General features: G+C 58.1%; 1 protein-coding gene across 2 annotated transcripts in view; it reads left to right on the plus strand.

Annotated features, from left to right (window-relative positions):
* The first annotated feature begins 1,026 nt into the window (after positions 1-1,026).
* Positions 1,027-17,355, plus strand: part of MBP (myelin basic protein) — a 103,609-nt gene continuing 87,280 nt past the window's right edge. Inside the window, exon 1 of one of the 2 annotated variants that reach the window (XM_080821993.1) lies at positions 1,027-1,219. The gene's annotated coding sequence lies outside the window, so the exon portion shown is untranslated. The remainder of the gene's footprint in view (positions 1,220-17,355) is intronic. The other variant, XM_080821992.1, reaches the window with a different exon arrangement.

A 17,355-nucleotide genomic window follows, 5' to 3' on the forward strand; every position in this document is an offset into this window, starting at 1 on the left:
CACTTCTGTCACCGTGGATGTATTTCTCGTAGAATCACCCGCATCCGAGCGTGGCTGCTAGATCCCCGGGGAATATGAGGACAGCTGGTTGGGGCGGGCAGCCCTGAAGCCGCATACAGCTGGCCCAGGGGACAAGGGCTCCCTGCCTCTTGCCAAGCACCGGACTTCCCCCTTCTCCTAACATATACGACCGCGTCCCCGCGGGCTCCGGGGAATCAGATTCAGTAACTGACCCGGAATCCGCATCAGGAAGGACGCCAGCATCTTGGCTCTCCCTCCTCCCTTCTACTTTCCCACTGCCAGGAGGAGGCCAAGAATACAGGGGAAAGTCCATCCGACCACCAAATCCGTGCGTCCAGGTGACCAGTGTCCAGACCGCAGGCTTCCTTTGCAATGAGAGGTTGACCCTGCCCACAAGCCAACAGATGCTTGAGTAGGGCAGGACCCAGGGCTCACCCTCCTCCCTCAGCATTTGCTGGTCTGTTTTGTGTGTGCCCCTTGCCTGCTTCCTCGGCGGAAACATGCGTTTTCCAGCCAAGAACCTGTTCGGGTGCCAGGATCCATGCAAAGTTCATCACCCAGGGTTCCCAAAGGCCGGGCTTGGCGGCCCCGGGAGCGCTAACCCGGGCGCTGACCCGGGGATGGGGTGGATTCAGGCCAGCGGCCAAGCTCCGGACCCGAGTCCCCATGCTGTGAAAAGGGACTGGGGCGTGGAGGCGACGTTATCTCAGGTCCCTCCCAGCGATGGCGGGTGGGGGTAGTTTCAGAGGTTTAGCCCCAGGAAAGGTTCAGAGAGCGGGGCTTCTGGGCGGCCAAAGGCGGCCTCGCCCCGCCGGCGCCGACTCTGCGCCCGGGTCCCCACGCGTCCGCGGCCCTCCGCGTCGGCAGGCGGTCCCCGAGGTGGTCCGGGTGGCAGGCGGCGCGGGGCGGGGCGGCAGGTGGGCGGGCTCCGCTCGGCAGCCGTGTTTACCTGGCTCGCAGGAAGCCCGGGCGGCGGGGGCGGGAGGCGGGGTGCGCGCCCGCCCCGGAGCAGCCGCCCTCAGTCAGCGCCGCGCGCCAGCGAGGACGAGCCTCCGGCCCCGGCGGCCCGCGTCTCCCTCCCCGGAAGGCAGCGCCGGCAGCTAGCTCCGGGGGCCGGCTCCCCACGAGTGGGGCCCGGGCTGCGGAGAGGCGGCCTGGGACCCCGCGGCGCCCTCGGCCTCGGAGCGGCGAACTCGAGGTGGGTGACCGCGGCGGGGGCGTGGGGCGGCCCCGGGCTCGGTGTGCGCGCCCCGGAGCGGGGGCCCCCGGCACTCTGGGCGGGACCCGGGGCGCGGGGCCGTCCTGGGCAGCGGCGCAGGTGGCAGCCCGAGGCCTCCGGGCGAGTGGGTGGGCGCGGGTGTGGGCGCCGGTCTAGGGCGGCGGGCGCTGGAACCCGACGGGTTTCCAGGTGTGGCCTCCGGCCAGGCCCCGAGGCCAGGTCGCGGGGAGGGCGCGCGGCCTAGAGGTGGCGGTGGGGGTGGGGTTTAGGGGTGAGAGGTGAGGAAGGTCAAGAGGCCGCTCCTGGCGGCATGGAGACGGTGCCGGTGGCGAGCTGAAGGGCAGGCTGGGGGTCCCTGCCAGTCCTAAGTGCTTGCTAGTTCCACGCGCGGAGCCCCGCGGACGCCCCCGCTCCCCACCCCGGAACGAAGCAAGTTTCTCTTTGATCGCGGAGAGGGCGGGCGGCGACTGGGGACTCGCCTGGCTTCCGCCTTCGCCGGGCCTGTCCCAGCGCCAGCGCGCGCTGCCTGCAGCCGCTTGCTGAGGCCACCTGCGGCCACCTGCACCCACCTGCAGCCCCCTGGGCCCACCTGCGGCCACCTGCGCGCCTGGCGCCTGTGACCTGGGGGCGCGCGCTCCGCCTGGGCCCTGCGCGGTGGGTGGTGGCCCCCACAATGTGTTCTGCCCTCACTGAGCTGACGCGCCTTGGCTCTGGGTCTCCTGGGATGCTTGGTGACAGCTCCTGGTTTCCTTCAAGGTCCCCTTTCGCCCTCAGTTTCGGAAGGCAGAGTGGGGTTTACAAAACGTTTAAGTTTCTTCGGGGTCTCAGTAAGTCTCTGGCAGGAAATAGGCGCATTCTGGTTCCTGTTCTGTGTTTTCCAATTGCGACAACGTGAGAGTCAACAAGGAGTGTGCCGTTCAGCTCCGCGGCGGTAGCAGGCGCGTGAGGGGGCTAGGGTGCGCGCTGAGGCGTGTAAACATGGTTGGGGGGGGCCCCTGGCTGACCTAGGGAGGGACACCCGCACTTGGCTGGGAGGAGTTTTTCGGAGGAAGCAAGGTGTCGGAGCACCCTAATACCTGTGGTTATTTGAGATTGTAACTCACCAGGGACCCAGACATTTTCCAGACCATGGCCCACAGGTCAGGGGCCAGTGGGCAGCAAGGCTCACTGGCAGGCCCCCTTGGGCGGCAGTGGGGCCTGCTGGGACATCACTGCCTCGTGCCCAGAGCGGGGGAGCCCGGACCAGAGCAGCCCTTCTTGAAGGATCACCCAGGGGACCTGCTGGAGGCCGTCAGCCTAATAACATGTTTCTACCAGACAAGGAAAAGGGCCCAGTAGCAGTTTTATGTTTTTAAGTGGAACAAACAAAAACCTGAAGGGAAGGAATCCAGTTAAAAGTGACCGTACAATGCTGGTTAGCAAGAACTCTCAAGGATTTAACTATTCTGAAATGACTGCTTTTATGCACTCAGGGTGAAACTGAAGCTATTTGGTTCAGATCCACTTTGGAAGTCTTTCTGATGTATCACGATTCTGCCCGAAGGTGAGACAGTGTAAGACAAGGAGCTTGCTCTGGGATTTGGCATTGACTGGCCCCGCGGGGCTTGGGAAGGTCAGGTTTGCTGCTAGGGTCCCCGGTGGCAGTGAGTGCCCGGTGGCAGAGGGTATCGGCGATTTTCTTGCCACCTGAACTTAAAAACATTGGTTGGATCACGTGGTCACCAAGAGTCTGGTGGGACAGCTCCACCTGTGGGCTGTGCACGCTGTCCTTTTCGGCCACAGCCCATGCTGTCCCCTCCCCCTCCCCAAGCCCTTGGCACCACGCATCTTGTTCCCCAATTTCTGTAGTTTCCTCATTTCGAGAATGCTGTATGAACGGAGTCATACAATACGCAGGCTTTCTCGATCAGCTTTTTTCACTAAGCGCCATTCCCCTGAGGTCTGTTCAAGCTGAGTCTATGTTCTTTTTCATCCCTGAGCCGTGTTTCGTGGTATGCGCGCGTCACCATTCTGGGCTGTTTGTTTGCTTGTTTTAGCTATTCCCTCTTTGAAGGGCATTTGGATCGTTGCCAGTTTGGGGTTATTGTGAATACAGTTGTGTCGAACGTCCTTGTACAGGTTTTTGTGTGAGCATCACTTTCATTTCTTTGGGAATGAATGCCCAAAGAGTACAGTTGCTAAGTCATAGGGCAAGCACATGTTTAACTTTGTAAAAAACTGCCATCCTCTTTTCTAGAATGGCTGCACTGTTTTGCAAGGTGGGAGGGACCCAGGATGTGCACAACATCGACAGCGGTTGGCACCGTGGCTACTTTTTATTTTAGCTGTTCTATCATGAGATGTGTGGTGACATCGTGATTTTGATTTGCATTTCCCTCACGGATAATGACGTTGAAGATTTCCTGCGTGTATGTACCATCTGTGCATCCTTACAGTGCGCAGCCTGTCCACGTCCGTGCCCATGTTCTCACTGGGCTCTTGGTCTCGATAGTTCTTCCTGTGTTCTAGACAGTGGTCCGGCGGTCGGCAGTTGTATTCTGGTAGTTGTCTTTCCACAGCGTTGTTGGTCGAGAGAAAGTTTTTCAGCTTGACGAGATCTGTTATTAATTTTTCCTTTCATGGGTTGAAATGGTGGGGGAAGGTGAGAACGCTCTGCCTAGCCTGAGGTCCTGGAGATTTTTCTCCTGTTTTTTTTCTTTTCTTTTTTTTTTTTTTTTCCCTACCTAGTGTAGTTTCGCATCTTACACCTAAGTCTTTGTCCATTTTTGAGTTCATCTGTATATAAAGTGTGAGGTGTAGGTTGAGGGCTTTTTGTTTTGCTTTGATTTACTGTTGCCTATGAGTGTCCTGTCGCTCCTGGGCTGTTGTCAAACAGAAGGTCACTCCTCAGTCAAGCTGCCCTGTTCCTCTGTCAGAAGTCACTTCTGCATACTTGTGTGGGTCCGGTTCTGGGTTCTGGGTTCTGTTCCACTCATCCGGGTGTCTGTCCCGCCACCAGCACCACGCCGGCTTGATATCCATGGCAGCACAGTAAACCTTCAAAATGGGTAGAGCGAGTCCCCTTACTGTTTGTCTTGCTGGAATCGTGGTGACTCCTCCGCGTCCTGCGTCTTTCCGCTCACAAGGCTCCTTTAGGTCTGCAACTCTCAAGAGGATTTTGATTTCTTTTAAAATTAATTCACTTTCCCGAAGAGTGAAGGGGTTAACATTCTCCAAAGGAAAAGAAGAAAATAAGGTTTTATTCGTAAGTGGTTAAACAAATTTCATGTTTAGTTTTATAGTAGAGACGAATGTGAAAAATATACCAACAGGCACGTAAAGAGGAGAAAGGACACGGACAGATGGTCTCAGAGCGCAGAGGAGGACAGAGGCAGAGGGAGGCTTTCTCAGTGTCTGACGGCCTAGTTCATGGCCAGCATGGACACACACGTACACTCTGATGCACACACCCCCCACAATTCTGCACACACACGCACACCTGCTCACACCTGGAGTCCATGCGGTGGTCTTGGGGACATTGCTCCTTGATACCTTCGTCCTCAGGAGGTTAAAGCAGCACTTTGCACAAAGAGGGCAACCACTCTGCTCCCCAGATGTTATTCTATTTGTTTTATTTTTAATTGCTTTATGAAGCAGTCCCCACACCCAGCATGGGGCCCACCATCGGACTTGAACTCACAACCCTGAGATCAAGACCTGAGCCAAGATCAAGAGTCAGACACCGCTGGGCCACTCAGGCGCCCCCTGAATGTTATTTTAAATAAGGCTTAATCTTCTGAATTTCTCAACCCAGGAGTTGATTTTTATGTGACACTGTTCTTTCATAATACGTGTGTTTTCAGGACATACATAAAATCCATTAAAGGCCTCGTTAATCTGCCCCTCTCCCGAGACAGATTTGTTTTCTAAAAGGACACAGACCAACTGACTAATGGCGCCCACAGGGCCCTGGAGGAAGGCTGTGCGTCCCGATGGGGAAGCCCGGCCATGTGCCTTCTCCGCGGTCCCTCTGCCACCCATTGAATCCAGCAGGGCCCTTCCCCAGAGAAGCCCGAGTTCTCTGGGGGGAGCAGACCTGTCGAGTGGCACGTCTAAGGTCTCAGACACATGTCCCAAATCTCTGGTCCTTACAGCCCCCCAGAACTTGCCTTCACAAGTCAGAGGCCCCGGATCAGGACAGGGCTGCCCTCACTCTCCCCAGCCACCCTTGGGTGGTGCCCCCAGGCCCAGGCCTGTGATCTCACCTTGTCCCCAGCAGGCCACACGAGCACCTGGGGAGTGCCCAGAAACCAGGGGCTTTTGCAAAACAGCTCCTCTTGGAAAGAATTAGGTAGGAAAACAGTCCAACTTTTCACCTGCAGGAACTCGAGAACATCTCTCTTGATGGCGGTAGGACACCCCGCCTCAGAATTCACACTGGCTTTGTAAAGGGGTCAGTGGCTCGTAGATGGTGACAAGGAGGGTGTGTGAGGGGGTGTCTCTGAGGTGAAGCCACAGCCTTCCTACAGGAAGTGAGTTTCTGCTCTGAGCCCCTTGGCTGTTTTTCTTCAGGGTGAGATGCTTTTCCTTCATATGTATTGCAAAATCAACAACACAAAAATAGTTTAGGACATTTTATGAAATGCAGTGGTTTTTAACAGCATGTGGATTTTGATTATGCAGAAATGAAGGCTTGGGTTTGGCTTCTATTTCCCAGTTTTAAAACCATGTAGCAGACAGTGAGTAGTGTCGACGCTTGTTTTGTGAACAGACGTGACTTGGTTGTACTTGTACGCTGGGTTTTGGTTTGATCTGCGATCAACATACAGTGCCGACCATCTTGACGTTTGGGGACTGCGTGCACTGTGAGCACCCTGCTGCGGGGGGCCCGCGCTCGCTCATGGAGCCCTGTCCGGCCCGCAGCCCGCGGGGGACAGAACCGTGGCCCACAGCTGTGCTGTCCTTCGGGACCTGGCTCCCCGTCCCCACCACCCCACGGCTCCCCGTCCGCACCACCCCGCGGCTCCCCGTGGCTCCACCACCCTGCGGCTCCCTGTCTGCACCACCCCACAGCACCCGGCTGGAAGCCAGCAGGACAGTGACTTCCTGTGAGTGGGGCTCGCTGAGACGTGGGCCCTATGGGTGTGACATGTCTTCCTGCGGTGGTGTTTTCTGAAATTCACATTTCAGAGAATGACTCCTCTATATTGTAGTTCAGTAGGGTGAGGGTTTGATTTTTGTCAGAGGGGTACGTGAGTATGGTTGCCCCGGTGTTTTAGGTAAGGTCAGGGCCCCTGACGGCTGTGTCCACCACCAGATAGTCACCTTGCACAAGTGCTGTCCCTGCCTCGTGGGGTCAGGCGACGTGGGATCACCCTGCACCCCAGGGTGCCGGCCCGGCCACATCCTGCCCTCCCCTCCCGTTAGGAATGTCTGTCACTGCCGCCCCATCAGCGGGAGCGAGCAGCCAGGTACAGGCACAGCTCCCGCAGCAGACACACGAGGCCCCTCCCCATCAACCACCAGCCTAGACAGACAGAAGACTCGCTCCGCTGTAGCTCTTCCCCCAGAGTCTGGTGGGAAGCCTAGAGACCGAACACACACAGAGAACCATCTCCCTGGGTCTGTCCTGATGGCTAGCAGGGGGCATAGGGGCCACGGGGGCACGAGGGGCGTGGTGGCAGGCTAGCCACTCCCCACCAAAGTGTCTGCCACCGCCGGCCAGCCCGGCTCTGTGTCTTCTCGTGAGGCTGAGGGGCAGGGCCGACGCCCGTTTGCCCTTGGGTGGTCTGCCTACCGCCTGCATCACTGCGTCTGGAATTCTTAGTAAATGCAGAGTCCCAGGCCCCGTTTCCGGCTCACCAGCCACAGTCTTGCGGACCAGGTGCAGGAGTACGTATTTTAATGAGCTCCCAAGTAAACTCCAAGCACCCCACTCCTAGCGGAGGGGGGCCTGGTGATGCGCGCGGGAGGGTCGGTCTCGTCTCCACGAGGTTATCCAGATGTGCACACACGTGCTCGCAGACATGTGTTGAATGAGGTCAACAAAGTCTTGCGTTTCACTGAAAAAATGACTTCATGGTGGAAGGAGGGAGTCTGGGACGACAACATTCTATACGTTTATACTTTCATCGGTATCGTTCGCGTCCGTCGCACATCCCGCTCTCCGAGAACAGCGTTGCCGTTCCATCTAGTAAGCGTGAGCATCTCTGACGATGGTGCTCGGATTCTCCGCCCGTGTTCTCCCGCGTCGTCGAAACCTGACGTTCCTGCTGACCTTGCTGTGGGAGCAGAAGGCACCGCGCGGCACCGCAGGCTTCCCAAGCGCAGCCAGCGCGTGAGGAGTTTTGAAATCCACGGACTGGGGCGCGTGAACGCCCCGCTCCAGGTTTGCAGGCCCGCGGGGGTACAGTGGGTGTGGCTCTTGCCCCGAGGGTTCCTCTGTAGGAGGAGGGGACTCGGAAGCACGCAGACGGGTTTCCCACCACAAAGCCCCTGCCCTGCACACAGACAGTGCACCACGGGGCTCCTGGAGAGCGGGACCACTCCACAGGGGGAGGAGACGAGGTCGTGCTTTGCAGAGGCGTCCTGGACCCGGGGTACTCCCTGGGCCTCAAACCTCCCCCAGCAGCCCCACGCCACTCCCTGTGGCCCCATGGCCCGCTTCCTTATACGTCTGCTCATCCCGGGCTGTCTGTCTCCGGGATGCCCTCCTTCCCTGCTCAGCTTTTAGCAGCGGGGCCTCTGATCCCTGGCTCGGGAGCGTCTTGCTGACGCGGGGCTTAAGTGTTCCCTCACGCGTGTGCATCCTGGGAAACTGCAAGTATGGCCTCCGTGCCTTGGTGTCACTGGCGTAGCGTGTGGGGCTCATATCTGCAGCATCCGCAGCTGGCGGAACTCTGCTGGTCCTGTCGTCATCATGTGACTGATGCACAGCAGGGTCCGGAGTTCCGGGAGGAAGACACCAATTCTGTTCTTCCCCCGTCAGAAGAACATCATATGTGACTTGTTCAGCTTACTGTGTTGCCTTAACAGACCGGATAAATTAAGGCAGCAATTTAATAAAATAAATATGATACTTATATTTTAAAAACTAGGTTTCTGTGTGTGCGTGTGTGCATGCATGTGTGTCTGTGTGTGCATGCATGCTTGTGTGTCTACATGCGTGCGTCTGTGTGCATGTGTGTTTGCGTGTATGCACGTGTGCGTCTGTGCGTGTGTGTCTGTGTGTGCATCTATGCTTGCATGCGTGTCTCTGTGTGTGCACGCATGTGTGTCTGCCCCTGTATGTGTGTGTGCATGCATGTGTGCATGTGTGTGCGGGGGAGGTGCAGTGGGGGTGCCCTGGTTGCTTTTTTTCTGGTTCCTTTGGTGTCTGAAGATGTAATAACCTTGGAAGGGCTGAGACGGAGGATTACGAAGTGTGGGCACCCACCGCACTTGTCTTCCCAGGAATCTAGAGAGGAGAGATCAGACGTCGGCGCAGGCAGGACACGTCTGCAGCCTCCGTAGGGCATGTCGTACTGCTCCCTGGAAGGGGGCACCATCCCAGAAGAGAGATGGTGATTCTTTTATTCTGTCCTGATTTCCATATGTCAGGACTTATTTTGGAGGAGAGAGGGATTCAGACCCGATACGGAAAGCCGACCTCATTCACTCCAGACTGGTGGTGGGGACTGGGAGGGGGATGGCAGTGCTCAGACCTGGAGGGAAACTTCCTGAAAATGCTGCGAAACGTTGCAGTTAAAGCCGCATTAGGTAACTGTCCTGACACTAAGTGTAAATAGAAGTACACGTGTCTGGAGGGTTAGCCACACCTAAGTAAGTGTGCTGTAGGAAAAGTACATTTTACTGTGAAGCTAGATTAAAACTGGACAAGATTTCAAACCAACTGAAGAAACAGCAACAACTGAATTTGCCCCCGAAGCCAGGGCCGGCCTGAGGCGGCGGTATCGTGCGAGCCGCTGTGGTAGTCGTCTCAGAGCCTGCGCCTCTGGGACGGACCTTCTCTTCTTTCAAGACTTGGGCTCAGACAGGAATTTGAAAAATGTACCCTGGAGTCAACCCACAGGGCTCGCCCCTGACCTCCTTCCGTGAGTGACACCTCATGACCATGACACCCGTCATCGGGGGGGCCCAGAAGGAGGCTGCTCCGGGCTCCAGACCCCAGGGTCTCCCCATCCTCTTCTGAACGTCGTCTCCCTGGGCACGCGCTCCGGAGGTCTCTGCACAGACCATCCCGGACCTTGGGTGGTGTGTGCCGGAGGCCGAGGCAGGCGGCGGGACAGCGAGCGGAGGGAAGCAGCAGGTGTCCACTCGGTCCTCAAAGCAGGCGAAGTCCGGGCCCCGCGCAGTGCCCGTGGGCTTCAGGAAGGAAGGAGAAACAGCAGCCGAGGTCTCAGTGCAGCTTCAGCCGTGGACCTGACTCGCGCACAGAGGGTCCCTACTGAGTTCCCTGCCCAGGGAGCCGGGCTGCCCCCCGCCTGGAGGCCAGTCCGCTGTGCCGGGGCCTGCCTGGATCGACCTGGCTTCAAGTGTTTCTATTCAGCAACATTTGGATGAACGTTTACTAGAGCGTAATCTCTAAATTAGCACCTTGAACAGGTAATTAATTCAGACACAAACCCCCAGCCCCTGAGTCCACTAGTGCATTGTTTCTACATGTTGTAACCCAGACCCGATGTGACGGGTGATGCGTGAGCTGAGCACAGGGGCGCGCTTCCTTGACGCCGGGTCCTCCTCGCCTCCCGAAGGGCAGCGTCCCCGACTCCGTGCTACGTCCCCATTCCAGCCTCAGAGGAGTCGGTTTGCCTTTGGCCATGGGCCCCTTCGCGCAGCACGTGTGGGCCGGGCGGCGGCTCCGGGGATCTGGCCGAGGGCTCTGCGTCCAGGACCTGGGCACCCAGACCCTCCACCCCCCGTGCCTCCTGGTCCCTGTGCCAGCAGGCATTGCAGGTTTCCGTCTGGAGCTGAGGGCAGGGGCTGGGAGTCTGGCTGCTGCTGTCTGTGCTCAGCACCCCAGCCATCTACCCACACTTCCTGTCTGCGGGGTCCTGGGCGCCTTCTGAACGAGGGCTTCTGTGTTTGGGGGGACTCCGCCCCTGGATGGGCCTTCAGGGCCCTGGCTCCTTGGCTCTCCTCTTGGTGCCCCAGGCTGGGTAGACCTCGGCTGCTCCGTCCGGCTCAGCTGGTCCTCCCGGCCACCCCCACCCTTTGGGCTTCCCCACGGATCACGTGCTGGTCTGGTCGGGTGTGAGGCCACAAACCAAGGACGGGTCTCCAGGCACAGACGTGCTGCTCGAGAGTGTGTGTGTGTGGGCAGGTGAGCACATGTGATTGGTTGGGTCGATGGATGGCTTCCTGGTTTCATTCCGTTTTCTCCTAGTCACTTAATGGGCATTTCCTGAGCACCTACGACATACCAGTCGCTGTCATGGTGTTGGGGACGCAGCAGTGTGCAAACCAAAAGCCCCACTTTCGTTGTAGGGCCGTTACACCCGCTCCCCCTGACGGAGCTCTGGCACGGGCCTCCGACCGCGTGTGGGCTTCTCTCCTGGGCATACCCTGCCTCATTCTATAAAGGGTTTGAGGCAGAAGCAGGTTAGAGTACGTCTGAGGACTCCCGGCCGAAGGGACAGGCTGGAGAACATGTGCGGATGCCACCCTAGCATCCTAGAACTCGGAAGAGGGAGAGAGTGAGCACGCACGTGTGCATGGGCGTGCATGAGTGTGCACACACTCGTGTGGGTGTGTTTGTGTGCTGCAGGCCTGACAGGGTCCAGCTGTCTTCGCCTGCTCTCCTGCCGCTCCTTCTGGCGCCGAGCACCAAGTAGATACTCCAGGAGTGAGTTTTCATAGCATCTTGTCCCGGGCTTGGCCTCTGACTTCGGGAAACCAGCTGTCACAGTCTGACACAACGTGGGCGGCTTTGCTTAGTCCTCGTCGGGGAGCGCTCGAGGCGTAAAGATGCTGGGTGTGCAGAGCAGACGCTGGCGGAAGCGGAGCGCCGTCCCTGGCTGTGGGGCCCCGAGCCGCCCCCGCCTGGCCCCTCGCTTCCCCAGAAGGACAGCAGGTGGGGCTCCCAGACGCCGGCGGACGCGTCCGGGGCCGCCTTGCTGCTGAGGGCAGATGCGGCCAGAATCCAGGTTTGCCGCCCGTTTTCTCCCACGCCAGCACGCCCTTTTGCTTCTTTAGATTGGTTCTGCCCTGTCTTTTGATGTCACCACGCCTCGTTTAAATTCCGCCAAGGGGGTCAAATAGGAAATGCTGTAATTCGTAAGGAGTAGAAAGGGTTAAGATGCGTTGTAATATATAATATATAATACATAATATACAGTGACGCACGGGGTGAGCACTGGGTGTCCTGTAAAAGGGCCATCCTGGACAGTCTTGGTTTTGATGGAGCAAGAAAATCCCAAGGCCTCAGCCTCGTGGTACTAAACCACTGCCTTCTGAAAGGAAATGGGTCTTTTTCAGTCCTAAAGATACCACTCAGGAACCCAGTGCCGTGCAGAGTCCGCTGGAAAGCTCGCGTTCAAGACGGAAGCTCTTGGCAGCCTCGTGTTGACGACACGCTCGTCGCACTCTCAGCCTCTTTGACGTAATTACTTACTTAAATGCCATTTCTCAGTAACAGATTTAAAAGGGGCTGCGTCGCAGGATGTACTCCCGGAAGCCCTCATTATTCACCGAGGCTCTGCGGTGGTTTTCACGCAGAGGGATGTGAGGAACGAAGGCTTTGTGAGGTCATCATCGATGTCTTTGGACCCAGGAGAGCCGGGCTGTGCGGCGTGAGGTGCGGGACGAGGGGCCCCCCTGCTGACCTCCGGGTGAAGCTCTTCTCCTGAACAAACCCAAGACTCAGGCTTCAAGAAATCCTTTCCTAGAAATAAGATGCTTTGTCTGGGGCCCTGTCAGTTCGCGGCCAAGCCGGAGCTGGATCTCTGGAGGAGGCCTTCCGTGTGGTTCCCGTGCGCGACCTAGGGTCCCCCGACCTTCCCGACCTCCGAGCTTCCCCATCTGTAAGACGAGCACAGCCAGGGCCGTGTCTCAGCAGAGCGGGGAGAGGACAAAGAAACAATCCTCTGAAATGTGGACGGAGCGCCCAGCCCACGGTAACCCCGTCCTGTCGGCTGCTGTCAGCTTCCTGACGCCAGACCCCCGCCTCGGCCACACACCCTGCTCTCCCGAGACCGTCTCCCGCCCCTTCCTGCGAATATAACGGCCCCTCGCCGCCTTCTTTATCTTTCCCTTGGCTCTCAAGACGCGCAGGCTCACCCCGGAGCAGCGGCAGGGCCCACCGGAAGCCTCTGACCATGTCTCTGGCGGGACTGTGATGGGCTGATGACCACGCGGGGCACCATGCTTTTCCCTGATTGGAATCTGGAAGGTTCTGGAAAGAAGTCACCCAGTACCATGATGCAGTAAGATCTGCTGTCTCCCGTGGGGCCCCATAGGGGTTGGTGACTTGAATCTGAACATTTTAGACCAATAGTTCAAGTTTCAGATGTTTTCTGTGTTTCCAGAAAGAAACACAGGTTTAGTTTAGTTAAGACTCAGACGAGACTCTTGGCCCCATGCCACTTAGAAACCTACAGCCTGAGCCGACACGTATCCTCCCTGTGCGTGACCATCAGGAACCATCACGCCCGGGATCAGGGATGATGAGTTGTTCCGGAGGTGGGTGGAGAGATGCACTGAGTCGAGGGCACATTGTTCTGTCCTGTGATCACCAGCTCTGGCCCCGAGCGATGCCCAGAGTGTGTGTTTCTTCTCACAGCCACGGACTGGGTGCTGAGTCATGTGGCACTTGTGGACCAGTGGTCATGGTGTAGGCACGGCTAATTACCAGAGCCGGGGTTCTGGGCTGAGGGGCGTGCACATACCTACCTGGATAACACCATCTGCCTGAGTCCCTGCCTGGGCTCGGCCGGGAGATGCCGGGAAAGACGGCCCGTGGCTGGTCCCAGGAGGCCCCTGCTGGGGTTTGTTAGCCTCTGACCATGGTTCCTGGCTTCAGGTGCTGGTCAGACACTAACCAGCCCTTTCCCCAACAGTCCAGGAAGTTCCGGCTCCCCTCCCAGGTTTGCAGGGAGGACCAGGGCGGGAGAGCATGTTACTCGCTTCTTCTGTGTTATTCGGGCTGCAGGTACTTCCGCTCTGCAGGTGCCCGCCCCCCTCTCCGTTCCAGCTGCCGGCGCTCCGGGTGGGGCTCTTGTGCCCGGCCGACGCGCTGGAGCCCCCCAAGAGCGCGTGGGATGCCGCAGTCACCCGAGGGGACGGAGCCGGCCACCAGCACCGCCAGGTCCCAGACCCTCTCTGGGGAGTTCCTTCTGTCCGAGGTGAGCATTCCCAAAAAGGAGAGGAGGCTGCCCCTTTGGAAATGTCACTGCCTCCTGCTTCATTACCTTCGTTCTGGTGACCCCCTTCCTGAGGTACGCCCACTACACCCCATCCGTCTAAATTCTGCACTTTTTCCTCTTAGTACCCGACCCACAGTTCAGAGTCAAATAAGCCTCTGCTGCGCACAGGCCCAGAATCCACGATGCCTGCCTCGCTCTCCGTCCTCCGGAACGTGCAGGTGGACCACCCCCGAAACACGACGACATGCTCTTGCACGCCCGGTGGTTCCTCAGTCAATGCGAGTGACGGCTCCGCTCCGTCCCGGGGGGCCGCTGTCGGGCCCTGGTGACCAGGGGCTGGGACCCTTTGGACCCCAGTGACGTGGGAGCGGCAGTGGTGAGGTCTGGTCTGGTGACCCTTAGAGTCCAGTGAAAAGCAAAAATTCCGTGAATGGTTAACGCCAAAGTCCATTTAATAGATTTAAAAGATCAGGAAACCAAAAGTTACCATCCTGGTGGGGTGTTTCAATCCTGCTGTCATAAATGCACATTAACAGTCCCGTCTGCCGGGAAGGACCCGCGGCTCCTGGGGGTAGGTTTTACCAGATTCCCCGCGGGTTCAGTGGTCCACCCGCCTCTGTGGCCAGCGCAGACACCAGCCTGTCCTTCCAGTGAAGTCCCCCTGGGGTGCTTCCTGGCCACGCCCACACGTTGGCAGGTGCACACAGAATGGGAAAACATTGCTTTGAAATAGCACCAGAGACCCAGGACAGCGTCAGCCCTCTGGCTCCCTACTCAGTGTGAGGTGCAATTATTTACTTTTAAAAAATGTTATTAGAAGAAATTTGAATGTTTCCCGTTGAGACACGTGGAAGATTAGCTCTTCGGGGTCGTCATTAATGCCGTTTGTCTCATTCTGCGTCCGGCACCTTATGGAACTACAAGCCTTTCTCTAGGGACGGGAGGAGAGGGCGGGGGTGTCAGTTGTGTGGTCGGGGTCTGCGCTGTCGGTGCGGCACCTTACCGTACCCCGCGGCCTTCCGACCTCCGCTGAGGAGCGTCCCTGTTCTCCTCGTTAGCCGGCGCGTGTCCCCACGTAAGTGTCCTCAGGGCGCAGGTTCCCGCCATCCCTGTTCTCACGGCTGCTCGCTGCAGGTCTGTCTTCTTTGTATTGTGCCAATTAATAATATAGAAATGTATATGTTAGGCCCGTAATGATTTTTTCCACGTAAGACGTATTTATAATACATTAAAAATCCCAATTTTTAAATAAAATATTTTCCTAAAGTCATGAACTTTAGGAAGTTCGAAGCTAGATTCGGTCTTCCTGACGTTCTTTTCTCAGCTGTGAAATGGAAACAAAGCCACAGGGCCGTTCCCGTCATTACATGACTTGGAAGGGAGATGCTCTGAGCCCCGAGGCGGTGAGGAGCGGGAGTGGCCCCCACATCGCCTCTGACCGGCCACTGTGGCCCCCGGCCTCCCCGGCCGCTCTGTGCTCCCAGGAACCCTGCGTTCCGGGGCGCTTGGGTCTGGGCGATGTCTCGGACCTTCTCTGTCTCACCGTCAGGTCCCCGCCACCTTCCCGCCTGTGAACTTACACGGGGCGAGGACCCGAAGGCTCTCCTGAAGCCGGGGACGGCTGTCGCTTGCGGCTGCTGTCGGCGGGCTTCTCCTTCTTGCCGTCCCAATCAGCACCGTCTTGAAACAGCACGAGTTGCCTAACTTCCTGGGTCAGGCTGGTCCCCCAAGGGGCCTGAGCTCTCCTTTCGGGCTTCTTGTGAGGCGTCGCTCCTGGGCTGCTCAGGGGCTGCCGGTGTTCTTACCCCCGCTCTAACCTCCACCTGGACAGTCTGAGCGGATGCCCAAGGCTGAGTCTGTGCGGTCCTGCGGCTGCTCGACCCCCCACCCCCACGATCACGTGCACCTGCTGGGAGGGACCCGAGGACAGAAACCAGCAGCGACGAGACTGACCCTCGCTCTAACCAGCCCCACGGCTGCTTCGTTCTCACCGCTGGGAAGGAATGGGAGGCTCAGAGAGGTGGGGCTGGTTGCCCCGTGTCGCACAGCACCGGCCTGGACGGCACCTCGCTCTGACGTGCCAGAAGCCCAGCCAGACGCGGCCGGTTCCAGTCCTCGGCAACGCCCTGTGTTCACTCGCGCCCTCACGCCCGGCTGCCCCGCCGCGCACCTGCACTCCCGGCCGCCCGTGGCGGGGCTCGTCCGTGGGGTCCTTCAGGATCTCCACCACGGGGCCGGCGGGTGGCGTCGGCTGCAGGAGGGGTGAAGTCTGAACCGTGAAGGCCGCACGATCGGCCTTGTGACCTTGAACGGCGCACGCAGGGTGCTGGGCGCCGAGCTTGCTGCGGCGTGGGTGCCCACGGACGTGTTATGGAAATTTCCAGCAACCCCGGGGGCCGTGTAGGCCTCCCCTCTGGAACGGGACGTGAACCTAAGCAGTGTGAGGCAGCCCCCCGCCCCGTGCAGACCGAGGTCTTGTGCTCAGTTCCACGCCCCGCCCGGCCACCCCCACTTCCCTTTTTTATGATTTCACAAGAAGCTTCTCTCGTTACTCAAGACTCCTCAGAGTCAGCGGGCCTCCGAGCAGCGTCGCACACGTCCAGAATTCCGCTCTTCCTGTTCAGTTAGTTGCAGAAATGAAATGGAACAGGGACGCCCGGCTGGCTGGGTCAGGAGAGCGGGCGGCTCTCGATGTCGGGGTCGTGGAGTGCCAGCCCCACGCTGGGTGTAGAGAGGACTTAAAAAATAAATAAGTAAACTCAAAAAAAAAAATGCAATGGACTAAAGACAACCGGCCAGCGTCCCACTGGTTGGTCTGCGGCTGGTTCTTTCCAGCGTGTTCGGGAGGCTGGCGGGCAGTAGTGAGCTCCCCGTCCCAGGGCCTCGCCCTCGTGCGTTCCCGCTCTGCTAGCTCGTGAGGGCGCAGTGAGACCCAGCAAAGCTGGTGCCCAAACTCGTATGCGTGCTGTGGCTTTGCCCACAGTCCTACGAGATGCCCCTCATCCTCGGGTGCCTTGGAAGGCCCCGTCCATGACGAAGGCTCTCATCAACGTTCCCACGTCACTTCTCACCTCGTATGTCTTGTCGTTCTCTTCGGGCCAGGGTGCACGTTGCGATTTAATGCGAGAATCTGCCTGCACAAAATGGTACATGTAAAATAAATTCTGCTATCAGTCCGAGAGGCGGTCAGCTCTGCTTCTGCATTCAGAAGTCTGGCCTGGACTTTTGTGACGTCCATCTACCCTAGGTCCGGTCGTCCCGAGCTTTCTAAATACGGATTAAATCCTTCAGGAACAACACTCCCAAGTGCGGCCTCAAGTTTTGCTTTGAAGTCTGAGGAAGTTTGGGTCAGGACAGACCAGCTTGGACGAAGCATTACCTTTCTCCAAGAGGGTCAGGGTGGGGCGCACGTCTGTCATTGGATTTCAGCCTCAAACGCCCTTTGTCCAAAAAGAGCTCCACTTGTGTCCACAAGCCCCCAAATACTTACACACCCCACAGGATTCTGATTTAGGTTAGATTCTTCGAGATTTGTTTTCTGGAAGGAGGGAACATCACTCTGGGGAGAAGGGGACGGGACGCTGGCTGGAGGAAGTAGGGGTGAGGGGCAGGACATGCTTTGCCCAGGGGAGAACACGGTTGGTAACGTGAGGTTCTTTACGCTCAGATGGAAGAAAACCCTGGAAGTCCAAGTTGTTGGCTTTAAAAGAAGTTAAGTCTTGGGGCGCCTGGGTGGCTCCGTGGGTTAAAGCCTCTGCCTTCGGCTCAGGTCAT

The sequence above is a fragment of the Martes martes genome (genome assembly GCF_963455335.1).
Source record: "Martes martes genome assembly, chromosome: 13".
Taxonomy (NCBI): Eukaryota; Metazoa; Chordata; class Mammalia; order Carnivora; family Mustelidae; genus Martes; species Martes martes.